Raw genomic sequence first — 13,413 nt, 5'->3', positions numbered from 1 at the left:
TATAATAAATAAAATAAATAAAATAAATAAAATAAATAAAATAAATAAAATAAATAAAATAAATACAAGAATGTGCACACCCCGCCCCATTCGCTAAGCCACGGCGATATTCTTGAGCTTTGTCCTGAAAAAGAGTGAAAGAGAGTACTGTGTCTCTTTTTGAGAAAATTGTAGATAAAATGCACACTTCATGGGGCTTGCGGCACCTCTAAATATAATTTTTTTTTAAAGAAAGAAATGCATTCATTTTTGTGTGGATTCGAACAAATTTCTGGGGTGTCCCCATAAAAATAAGAAATAAAATTTCAAAGCATTTTTGGACCACCCTAATGTCCTCTATGTGGAAGATCTTGAATTATTTCAAGTCCATCACGGCAATTCATCGTTTTTCCCCATTTTTGGCAGTAGACGAAGGTTACATCACGTCAAAGAGGGAAGAGAAACAAGATAAATATCAGGCACTTCTTTCCGAGCGTAGCAGGCTGTATTAAGACTACATAATATATATTATTGTTCTCATAATTCTTTGGCTGCCTTGAAGGAATGAAAGCTTCATTTTTCAGGCAAACCAACAAGCTTTCAGCTTTGTAAGCGTGAACCTCTACAAAGTACCCGTAAAGACCTCATTGGGTCCCCATTCGGTTCCTTTTTAAAAAACTAGAAAAAACAGCAAAATCAACTTTTAAATGGTTGAAATTCGGATTCTCCGTTAAAATTCACTATAGAAGGTCACGGAATAATCGCAACAGTTTTTTTTGCAACGGTAAAAATTTTTTAAAAATATGTAAGACTTATAACGCCTGTTGACTGCTACACTTCAAACACCTACGGAAAGCAGGCATCCTTAAACTATGATAGCGACTTCAGGGCAAAGAGAAACATTAACATCAAGGTTTCTCCTAAGACCCAAGATCTGCCTGAAATATATGCCTTGCTTTGTAATTATATCTAAGAGAGTCCGATCTCTGGGCCATCCATTGTTCAGTTTATAGTGCAGCAAGTGCTTTGGCTGATTCAAATCGAAGGCTAAAACCAACAGTGGATCGAAATACCAAAAGATGATTGCATAAACTGCATAAGTAGATTGAATAAGCAAGACGGAATGCATCTCGTTTTCAATGTGTAACCAACTAAATAACATCTGGTAGGCCATTCGAGGGAAAGATGCAAAAGTTCGCCCACGAACTGAAGATCTAACATCACAAGAAGGATAATACAGACGCTGTAAGAAATTATGCGACAACTCATATAGTATTGTCAAAAGAGGAATGTCCATCATTAATTGTTAAAGGAATGAAGAAGCATATAGTGGAACGGAGAACTGTTCCGCTGCAGGACCAGAAGGTATTCAGAATACAGTGATTAAATAAGAACTGTTCTTGCTTTTTTCTCGGCGAATATAGTTATTGTATCATCCATAGCTAAAGTAGATTTTAGTTTCTCGAGTTATTTTTTTCCATGGACGGTATGGACAAACTCGTTAACCATTTTTTGTCCCATAGAAGTTTTAGGATACTTTTTAATGAGTTTTTATTTTAAAAAGCTTCTTTCAGCTGTTGCTTTTGTAACCGGAAAGTTGAAAAATATTAGGGATACTCTTATTACCCCTGAGAAACTAGAGGCAAGGCTATTAAATCTAAATCAATAACAGATCTGCGAGTTGTTTAATGGTATTGATTTTCTGAATTTCTGATTTCAAACAGCTTCTCAAAGTAATTGATTGATCAGGAAGATCATGTTTCAAGTTATTATGGTATTTAATAGCTAGTTTTGCTGATTTCTTATTTATTTCTTCGATTAAAAAGGAAAAAAGTTTGCCCAGTTGTAAAATTTCGAATATATTACTCAGAACACAGAAGCTCTGAAATCTTTATTCAATTTGAAAAATCAATTTATATATCTTCTGATAACTCATCAAAAAAGCATTCTTACCAGTTCGTCCAGAAGATTTTTTGATCAAATACTGGCGTTTTGTAAATCATAATTTTCATGTTCTAGAGTATATACTAAAAGTATATATTATTTCAGAATTGTTAACAAATTGTGATACATTTGAAATATGTTTGGCAGCATTATTTAAAATTAAGTTCAATGAGTGTGTTCAACATTCAACGCAATCAGCATATGGTAAATGCTCCTTTATAAAGGCTTGTACCCCTCCGTATAATCCGAGTTTACTATTGCCTCATCGTAACCCTATTCCTAAAATTTGGACAAATCAATTTCAGATACTTTGATTATATTAAAAATTTCCGTTCCATGTCCCACTGCACTACAATCGAACACTGATTTGAAACCCAAAAATGACACGCATATTTTGTTTTGTTCAGATACACCATTAATTTCTGTTATCGATATTCGCCAAAAAGATACTTTCACGTTCCAAATAAGTATCAATTGTAGGTCTTTGAAATCAATGCCTATCTGATAGAGCCGAGTCAATATGCTGTTGCGATTTTTCATAGTCAATGATAGTTAGTGTAAAATTGCTTCTAACAGAAACACTATTAACCCATACGGAGAAATAAAATTTTCTTTGACGATCTGCTAACAACCAATAAAAGTGGTAATATGCCTTGTCTAATATAATGAAAAAATATAACCACGGCCTTACAATTTTTATTCCAATCGTGTTTAAATATGAATAAAGACAATTTGTGAAAGATCGCGCTGTTTCTGAATCCTTCGGAAACGGCCGGTGAGTTGGTAATGGCCTCAATTTAAAAATTATTTTTCTTTTGCATTCTGAGAGGCTGTTACTAACAATTACTTTATCTGCAGAAGATATATCAGTAGTTTCTTCTTGAGACGAGCCTAAAAATACAGTTGAATAAAATATTTTATATTGTTAGATAATATCGAGAAGTTAATTCTTCGGTATAATATTGGCACATTTTTGCCGTGCAGTAGTTGATTCCTCATCGACTGTGGAACAAATTTATTTTTGAGGCAATTGGCAAATAACCCTTCAGTAAAACTTAACAATATTGAAATCTTCAAAATTATAAGATTTTAATTACTTATAAAATCCTTTTTTAACCTCATACAGTTTGATAAAATCATGAAAAAAAAAAATTTAGTAAGCAAAAAATAACACAATAGAAAATCTCTGTATTAATCACTTATCGTTCTTTTACATTGCTAGATACATTTCACAATAACCTATCGTTTCCCATGCTTGGTTCGCTTCGTGTCTTCAAGACACGAATTATATTTGTTTTACATTAACTATTGGAATGGCATTTTAAAATGCACTTAAAGTAGTTTGACCGACATATGCACTTTTCACCAATACAATACCTCCTACAGTTGGAATGAGGAAATGAACCATCTGCATCTGCTGCAGGTTCTGGTTCAAAACAAGGTTTTATATTTTGCAACTGTAGAAGATACTGTAGTAATGAAAAGTGCAAATGCCGGTCCAACTGCGTTAAGTGTAATTCAAAATGCCATTTAAATAGTTCATGTAAAAAATAAAATGATCACTTTTAACAAAAAAATAAAGACTTCATTCACTTATTTCTTCATAATGCTCTTCAGTTTTATTCTTCAAATGAATAAAAATGTGAGATAAATAAATGTGTTTATAAAATTTGTTTAAACTATTAACTATTTTTATTTGATGGTGTTCATTTGCAAATAAACATTATTGCTTAACATTTTATTGAGAAAATCTGTGTAAATAATGCATTGAAATACCAAAAATACAGGAGATATAAGTTATATTCATTAATTTGTTTATAAAACGAACAAAAAATAAAGAAGTTTCATCTGCAATCTAATTTCTATTTACCGAAAGTAACTTTACTATCTTCTATTATTCGAAGAAAATATCAATTAGTAGGCCTAAGTAGATGGTACAAATATTGACAACTGCATTTTGTAAGTTAAATAACAAATGACATCTTTGATCCGTTGAGATTTAAAAATTCGGCGAATTTTTGTCACAAAGCAGTATTTTTCCCGATATCCGTCATCCCGGTAATAAGCGTTGAATTTAGAAAAAGGAAGAATTTGTGTTCCTATGAATACGCGATTTTTCATCTATCTAAAAATCCCCCAAGGAGAACAGAAAAAGTGCAAATCCTATTCCTGTCAATCGACTTGGTAAAATTTAACAAAAGTATTGATTTAACCTATTTTACATTATTAAATCTTTTTATAACTTATAAATTCAAAAAATATTCAAATTTATATTTATTTATATTTTAATAATTTTATTAAACGTCTTCAAAACGCATAAAAAAATCTATTGAAATATGTGAATTGAAATAATTTTAACTCTAGAGAGGAGGACTTGAATTGATTAAAATTAAATTTTCAAAACTTATATTCTACATGAAGAAATTAAAACATTTTATTACACATATTTTGTGAACTTATTAGAAGGAATTATTAAATAATCCCAAAATATGAACACTTTTGGAAAATAGAAGACATCTCTGTAAGGTTATCTGTTGGTATAATCACAAGGAATTAAATATTGAAATATTATATTGAATTGAAATAATAGAATAATTTTCACTTTTATGCTGAAATCTGAAAATATTCATTTTCTCTATTCAACGCTTATTACTGGGATATATAGTTCAATTGCTCTGAAGAACAGTCTCGAGTCAGCCCTTTTAAAAACTTTCAATTAGAATATGTTTTCCTCATTTTAAAAGGGATTGAATGCGTCCTGGAATTTTCAATAATGTCAAAACGCGTTCTGGCATTTCTGCAACGGCCAGAATGCCAAGGTCGGCAACTAACAAGGTTCAACGGCGTGCACCTACCATTTCAGCACACGTCGTTGGACTAATTTACCTTCTAGAGAGAACTACAGGAGGTAAGGGCACCTAACTGGCAACTTTCAACGTCCTCTCGTGCTTTCTCTCATTTCTTTTGGTTTTCCATTTGTCTTTTTAAAATAATTAGTTTTCCTTTCCAGCCTTCTCGGCAATCGTCTCGTCGCGAGCTCAGAGTATCGAATGACTGTTACAGAGTGGCGTTTCCGTTTGTCGCCTGAAGTGAGAGCCGGAGCACCACTATTGTGACGAAATTGGCACTAAAGATCAGTAGAGAGAGAGAGAGAGAGAGAATGAGGATGCGGGACAGTTGCCAGTTAGTGTTCCCGCAGCGTGGTAGCGCGCCGTCGGTCAACATTTTTCAAGGCTCGGCCCTGGTCGTTTTCCATTCACCGCTGTTCCACGGGATGCGCTGACTCCTGTCAACACGCAGATTCTGCGCAGCAGCAAGATCCTGTGTTTCCCAGCACTCTTGTGCGAGCCGGAATCTCATACACTGCGCATGTGCTAGAAAACCTCCTTTTCTTGGTCCATGACTTCGTCTTCCGTCCGATGTTCAATTTGACAGCTTGTTTGTTGTGGGTGGTAGTCCACTTGTTTTATGTACGATCTCAGGACATGGAACAAGGTTTATTAACTAATTAAACCAAAATAATCAATTTTTAGACACGGAATTTCCGAGGTTGGCATTAACGTTATAAGGATGGTTGAATCGCTACTCTGGGCTCGTTTTTCCAACAAGATCTTGAAAGTTTAAAATTTATGTTTAATATTATTTTTAATATGTTTTTGTGCGGGGTCTGTAAAACCCCGTCTCTTCTGTGTCTCTTTACCACATATAAAAACTTTACGTGTTGAAACTGATTAATTGCCAACCTCAAGTTCAACAAACCATCATTTATCGGTGTGTCAATGAGAAACAAACAACCACAAAAAAGTTTAAACTTTATATAAGGTAAGACAACAAAGTACCCGAATAATATGAAAATAAACAATCCGTCGACCATGGAGATAACTGTATCAAATAACATTCTTCTTATGGAAAACTTAATGCGTGTCAAATATTACAAAACATCTTAAAAAGCTTCAAAAATCTAAAACCCTTGAATCTACGTGCTATCTCTTTTCCTATGATGGGTTTTAACTCTTACAAACTGATGACGTCCGGCGTCGACGGCCAAAACAGGGTTTAATAACACCACAATAAACATAAGCTACGGCCAGTAGACAAAAACTAAAAGACCTTCCTTTAATTACCCGAATAATTATTACAAAGAATTGCCCACCATTAATTATTTTGATTACCGATCTGACTAGTGTGGTGTCTCCCATCCACTAACAAACTTTACTCAATGATCATGGCTAATTTAACGTATCCGTATTACTAAATCTTAAAACTACTAAAATAGTAGTTCCATTTGTGGTCACGGCCCCCGCACTTCTTGCACAGATCCTTTTCCGCCTTCATTTCCCCTCACAGCGTCGGCTTGCGTTTCATTTTGCGTGATTGTGGATCTGTGTGCAATCTTTGTCGCACCCGCTCCTCTATGGAGGGACCCACTACTCTTGATGGATCGGGCCGCGGCTCGTGCACCTACTGCGGCTCTATTGGCTCATACTCGACGTTCAACTCGGCCTGGACTAGGGCCGTGTAATTCACTGCCCCTTCGGGAAGTGGCCGATCCCATTCTAGGTCCACCGATCCCCAAATTGAGAAACTCTGGGGTCACTCGATCCGTACTATGTAGAGCCGCGTTGTAGGCGAATCGGAACTCGTTCAAGTCGTGATCACAGTTTCGATGATCCTGATCAATAAATGTTCTGATCATGGTCTTCGGCACCCTATTGGTTTGTTCCACAGGGTTAGTCTGAAGGTGATACAAGGGCATGGACGATCGGTGAATTGTGAACTCCACCGCGAGATTGTTCACCGCATTATTATTAAATTCGGTGCCACTATCCGAGTGTCGCACCTTGCGTGTTCCCCACGTGGTGACTAGAATAAATCCTGGATTACTAACAGGTATTTATACCCCCTCTTACTACGAGGGAAAGGACCCATGACATCGGTTGCCACGACTTGCCGGCTTGCTCAGGTTTATTGAGCTGATATATCTCACAATTTCTAACGAAGGACGGGATGTCCTTGAACATGCTGGGCCAATAATAACGAATTGCGACACGATAGTAGGTCTTGTCTCGACCTAAGTGTCCGACTTCCGGAATACAATGCACCTCGTGCATCAGGTCTGACACGAGATTCTTAGGAACCCCCATCTTTCAAGCATCGTAGTCGTCGATAATGTCTTCCAATCACGGATTGTTTCGGTATTAAAGGAGCTCTCCGTGTACTACTTTCCAACCATGGTACTTCCCTGGTGACTTTAACATAGCTTCACTCAATATGGTCATATCAAAGCCGCACTATGGTCGATATCTCCATTTTCAAACCTACAAGATAAATCATCCGGCATTTGGTGCATTGATCCTTTTCGATAAAAAATTTCGAAACAATATTCTAGGAGATCCAGCGCCTAAGCGAGATAGTACCTAAACTTTCTAATGGCCCATACAACGGCCAGAAACTGCTTCTCAGTTGTCGAGTAGTTCCGCTTTGCCTTAGACATTACTCTACTGGCCTATGAGATCAGACGCTCTTGCTTGTCTTGAACTTTGGTGATGACCACCCCCCAACCAAAGCCACTAGCGTCCGTTTAAACGCAGTAATTTTTTGTCGCCATAATTTTTTGTCGGTACAGGTGTTATCTCATGAGGGTAACTTCTGTTGTTACAAAGTAAGTTTTGTTATTAAAATTTGAATACAAAAATTGAAGAAAGAAATTTTGCTGTGTTTTTTAATGTTGAGGGGTTTTTTAAATTTTAGTTACATGGTATGTGACAGGAATTCGGAGAAAATTTGAAAAAGGGCGATTTTTTTAATAGAAAATAATTTGTCTTCTTCAAATTTTAGTATCAATGTTTTAAGAAAGCAAGTCTTCTGGGTTCACGTGCATTAACAGTTTTTGTCAGATTTTTAAAAATTTCGGTAAGAGAAATTCTGGAGGAACCAGGGAAGTAATTTTTTTGTACAGGTATTATATGATGTTAGGCTTGCTTACAATTTTTGTAAAAAAACAAGTTTGCTGGTTTTTATGAATGTTAAGATTTTTTTCAATTTTGTCACAAGGTATGTAACAAAAATTCTGAGAGATAGGGTTTTTTGATTGCTTAGTCTTGTTGGTAAATGTGAGCAAGAAGGGTTAAAAAGTATTAAAAGTTTTGCGGTTTGAACCTTGCGTTTTGAAATAAACAATGAAAGGGCGGCAACTTACCGGGGAATTACCGAATACGGGATCTGAAGTGTGTCGCCTAGAAGCACACACTATCTCAACGTTTGAAACACATGCAAGTGAGCGCTAATTTTTGTTTCTTATTGGTTAATTATGTCCCACTTCGAATCTTTGTTGTGCCTAAACTAAGCTTTGTATAAATTTTTGCTAGATTACTTTTTTTTTTGTGCAATATCACATAGCACAAGGAGCTGTAAATGTGGACAGCCTGTTTACCAAACTGTCAGTTAAAGTTTCTTGCGCGTCCATGATTTTTTCATGCGTTTTTTGTAATCCCGGTTAGATTTTCAATAGAGCTCTCGACCGCGTTTTACCCAACTTTTCAGTAATATTTATCTAAGCTTATAGCTTGTGAATGAAGTATAACGGAATTTCGTTTTACCGAACTAGAAATGAAACTTTATTGATGTGTGCATATGTCCTAAGTTTACCATACTGAAGTCGGTAAAGTTTGTTGATCTATTTTTCTCCGTATAGGACAGAGAATCCGTTTCAGTGCGATTACAACATTGATAATTATAAAGAAGAAGACGTATCAGAGAAGATTATTTACTCTCCAAGATATCCTTCTATGCACGGGGAGTTGAAAAAAACAGAGTGGAAAGAACCAAACCAAGTATAAAGATTGAGCATTTCCTTACTCTGGCTCAATTGCTAGTTGATTTTCGATATCAAATAGATTATTCAAAGAAGAGTATATTTAACTTATGTAGCGTGCAATACGAAAACATTGTAAGCGTTATGTGTTTAAAAAATTATTGTATTTCCATTAAATGTGGTGTATCTTATCTTCTACTATATGAAATTCAAATTTGTGGGGTTGAGGCTCGATACCATCCACGCCGTTGCATAGAATGTCAAATCAAGTGGCCTAAAACACACACATATTCTTTGGCCTTCCAGGTCGGTCATGAGAGTATGGGGAGTGGGGACAGGAGAGATTAAGATGAGGAAGGGGGGCACAAACGTAGTTTTTTACTAATCGGCAGCAAATTTTTCACGCATTTTCTTTGGTCCCCCAGATAAATCATAAGAGAACTTGGTGGGGTCTTTTCAAAGTTTAGTTCAAATTTCAGTGTAGACTTCACATTTTTCAAAAGCAAATTCTGCGACCAATACTTATTATACAAATACAATTTTTCTTATTTTACAATACTAAAAACTTCTAAAAAAGAGTATAGTTAGAAAAATATTAATATACTTATTTTTTATAGAAAATTGAAATACATTTCAGTCAAGCCATATAAAGCACCATATTTACAATGAACGGCATTCTACTTTTCGTAAACCACAGTTTGTTTAACTTCGAAGAATTTAGAAAGTTATTCGTTAAAAAATTTGATCTGATGTGGATTCTTAAGATAATGAGAAGCGTAATTGTATTTAATTATTGGTTTTCAATCAATATTTTTTCAAAGTAAAATAATTAAATTGTGACTTTATTCTTTTGAGCTCTAAAAGAATGACCCAACATAATTTTCTAAATTTAAGGCGCACTAGCAACATTATTTTAAGTTATAGTAAAACTGTGTTGCTTTGATACAAATAATCTTTGATATGGTAGAGTGTTGCGGGAAATATAATACTTAACATCAATTTCACGACTCTAACAGACCGAACATGTGAGGAGATTTTCGCATGATGCAAGAAATACAATGAATAGTAACTAATTAACCCTGATTGAAATTTCCGACGGCATCTGATAAAAACGGAATAATAAAGCCATTTGAAGACGTGTATAATGCGACTCTCACAGTATCTGTTATTATCCAGTCAATAGTCGGTTTATAGACTGAAAACGTCTTTGCCTGACTCTTATACAACAATCATAACCCAAAATGTTTGAATGAAAATTTCCAGGGCGGGCTGTATCTGAATGTGTCTGATATATGTCCCCTCAGGGCAGTCCAAAAGTTTTTTTTTTTTTTCAAATTTTTATAGGGACACCCCAGAAATTTGATCGATTCCACTAAAAAATAAATGAATTTTTGTTTTGTTTAAAAAAAATTATATTTAGAGTGCCACAAGCCCTATGAAGTTTAACACGTATTTCCCACTAGAAAAAAAGAAGCTTTTGTTAAACTTAATCATAATCCTCAATATCATTTCAATCGAGTTGAAATTCAACAGTTCTTTTCACAATTGACCATAGAATACGAATTAAATATCACTTTTTAAATATCAACACAATAAGTCTGTTTTATAGGGTCCCAAAGAACCCTCATAAGTAAAAAAAATGGGGTTTGCGAGTTTTTGGCGCTAATTATGACACTTTTTGCGGTTTTTTTTTAATGCAAATTGTTTATGGAACATAAAAGACCATTTCATACTGATCATTAGATGTTCAAATAAATCGTTTAAACAATTAATTATTGTTTTTAGCAATTTTCTCATAGAATGGAGTTAGAAGGAACCGGTTCTTTCAAAAAATTTCCACTTGTTGTCCAATTTTCAATTAGATGGAAGTGATAATTCATCAATGTTAACAAGAGTGATTATTTAAAAAAATTGTTCTTATTGTTACTAATATTCTGTTAGAAAATAGCTACAAAATTTCAGTTGAAGAAAAATTCACTTTTAGTCAAATTTTCAATTAAGATGAGTTATGTTATTAATTGGAGTCAAGAGTTAAGGTGTGATGGAACTCTCGTATATGCATCTTTCTGGTTTTTGATGAGGCCATACATCTTCTCTATGATGTCATTTTTCTATCATTTCTTTACGTCTTTTAATAAAATATATTATTTCTTTTAGAAACGGTTATCTAACACATATTTTAAACTAGTGTTTCAAGTCTGTAATATAGTATATCTCTCCATTCATAGATTTAAGAGTCTTGTCATGAGCTATCTCCTAGCCCATCTTCAAATATCATGTAAGGAGCACAGGGTTTACTTGTAATGCCCTACGTTCGCACTGGGCCTTACATGTCTCAGCAATAAATATATGCGATTTTTGATATGAATGAAGCTTTGTTCTATTGTTTTGCATACCACTTCCTTCTTTACCAAGCAAACCAAAGAGAGCCTACAGATCTGACAATTTTTCTATTATATTTAAACACTTCAGACAATGACGACGAAATCACTATACTTCAGTTCAATTATCACCTCTATGTGCTTGATTTTTACAACTTTGCATTTTGAAATAGAATCATTGAGCTGAATCCACTCAGGCCTTCTCTGCAATTTTTTCAAAAAATGACTGGCACTGCTAGCTTGACCTCAAGTCAGCAGCGCCACATGTGAAAACGGGAGAAGCATTGACTTTATTAAATTCTTTTTGACACCACAATTAAAGGCTCATTAAGGGCTGTAGTTCTATGAAAGAGCCAAATTTTTAACTTTTTTTCTTTAATTTTTAATGCCTGGCACTGCCAGCTTGACTTCGAGCTAGCAGTGCTATGTGTCGAAGCGAGACTATTTTTGATTTTGTCAAATTTATTTTTATACTATAATTAAGGGCTCATTTAGGGCTCATTTAGTGCCAAAAAATAATTCAATGCTCTGCAAATTTTCTCAAAAAATGAATGCCAAATTGACTTCACGCTAGCAGTACCACGTGCGGAAGCAATGGAAGCATCGACTTTACCAGATATATTTTCATACCATAATTAGGGGCTCATTTAGGCTAAGAAAACTAACCAAAATTAATTTTTTTAAATCAACCCCTATCACCAAAAAACAACCCTCAATTAAAATGATGCAAATCACAGAAAACTAGCCCTGCAATAATTATGCGCTAATTGAGAGCTTTCTATGGTCCCTTCACCAATTGTTCCTAATTAAACCTCTATTATTCAAAAATCACCCCTAAACTGAAATCGTATATTTTTACCAGGAAAATTTCGTCAAAAGTTTGTGATATTGTTCAAATATACGAAATGCAAAAAAATTATTGTCTGATAATAACCCGCATTAAACGACAGATCCTTCTAAAGTAAAGTCACCAATTCTTCTATCATAATTAATACATTTATATTAAAAGAAAAATGATAAAAAGATCAAGAATGACAAATTCAAGTTGAACGTCGGCTTAAGACTTAGAATTCTACAGGTAAAAAATTAATGACGGCTGAAATAACTCAAATTTGTTTTGGGTTCCTGAAGACTAGACTGTAACTGCCGCTGCAACTGAATGGAGCCAGCGGTCAGTGTTTGACTTGAACAATGGAGGGTCTCCTTTATTTTTTACCTGAATTGAGTCAATTCCGACCTCCCTTCTCTACTCAGCTATATAATGTACCTGGGTACTCCTCGCATTTTAGCTATATATTTTACTATACATTATATATACCAGGATGGGCCTTGTTCTTCAATTTTCAAATTTCTTCGCTCTCACCTTCAAGTGCCTCCTAGATATCACCGTGATCTGTCGATCCAGTAAAATAAGTTAACCATTGATTCAAGTTATGAAAAATAATTGTTTAAACAATTTATTATCATTGTTAAGAATATTATCTCATTTTCTTATATTGTCATTTTCAACACTTTGTTTTTTATTTAATTAAAATAAGAAGAAATTACTACAATTTAACAAACTTTATAGTTTAAATAAGCTATTATTGTTTATACCTATCTTCTCCTATAATAATGCTGCACAGTTGCGTTTTCTTAAAAACAAAATCCACTTTTGTTCACTTCTCAAATAAATTGAGGTGATAACACAGCCACACAAAAAAAAGTGTGCGGATCTGGTAACAAGACACACGTATTCCTATGGATTTTGGGGCGCTGAGTTCAAATTCGGTATCAAAAATCACCCATCACGTCATGGTTGAGCCATAACCTCAAAAAATGACGAAAAATCATGCACTGAGGCAAATAAATTTCAAAATAATGCCAGTGATGCAAATTGTCACTTCAAAAACATGTCGACGACTGTGAAGGATCAACCCTTGCCTGATATCAACTTATTTAACATAACTTTACCCAACAGAACCTGACCTCACCTAACCTGAATTAACAGACCTAACCTAACCTACCTTAACTTCACGTAACACAATTAAACTCATTGTGTTGTCCCGTTGTGTTTGCGGTACCGTTTCATTCAGCTTCGGCTTAAACTACATAGAGGTTTAACCTATCCTAATCTAACAAAACCTGACCTAACCTAGCTGAATAAAATTCAACCATACGTGTAGCTATGTAAGCGTTCGGTTCTCAGTCTTAAATGTGTGCTATATTTAATAGGTTAACTCGATCTTAACCTACAAATGAATCTAACTTAACAGAACCTAACGAAATTTTGCTTAACGCAACACAACTTAATTT

The 13,413-nt window shown here is 34.5% G+C and overlaps 1 protein-coding gene across 2 annotated transcripts in view; it reads left to right on the top strand.

Moving 5' to 3' along the window:
• Positions 1-13,413, top strand: part of LOC117172190 — a 111,403-nt gene that overhangs the window by 414 nt on the left and 97,576 nt on the right. The gene's annotated exons all lie outside the window — the stretch shown is intronic.

Source organism: Belonocnema kinseyi, chromosome 4 (assembly GCF_010883055.1).
Source record: "Belonocnema kinseyi isolate 2016_QV_RU_SX_M_011 chromosome 4, B_treatae_v1, whole genome shotgun sequence".
Taxonomy (NCBI): Eukaryota; Metazoa; Arthropoda; class Insecta; order Hymenoptera; family Cynipidae; genus Belonocnema; species Belonocnema kinseyi.
This window is presented reverse-complemented; position numbering and strand designations above follow the sequence as displayed.